Here is a 389-nt window from a genome sequence, read left to right as displayed (position 1 = left end):
ACACAAATGTTGATCGCATCAATTAACTTTTGCATTTAACTTCTCTGAAATGTTCTGCAACTTCCTCTCTCCGTGTACAACTTCCATCCGAATTTAAGCACTGGTACACTTTACATAGGTTGGACTTTCATGTTAGATGTTTGAGTGAGAGCGGATGCCTCTACAGTTTGCTTTAGTCACTCAAACGTTAATGTGTTTTTGATATCTTTTTGTTTATTATGAAATTGCAGAGGGAAGGAGAACATATGCTGGTCTGAGGGGAAAAAGGTAGAGTAAACACTGGATAGGATGCAGAAGTATGTAATGCAAATTGTCTGCACTCGGGTATGTTTGGAGGTAAACAGTTTGTTTAATGATTAGGCTACTGATATGACTGGAGATAGAGGGAC

The sequence above is a fragment of the Penaeus monodon genome, chromosome 25, assembly GCF_015228065.2.
Source record: "Penaeus monodon isolate SGIC_2016 chromosome 25, NSTDA_Pmon_1, whole genome shotgun sequence".
Taxonomy (NCBI): domain Eukaryota; kingdom Metazoa; phylum Arthropoda; class Malacostraca; order Decapoda; family Penaeidae; genus Penaeus; species Penaeus monodon.
Note: the sequence above shows the minus strand (reverse complement) of the source record.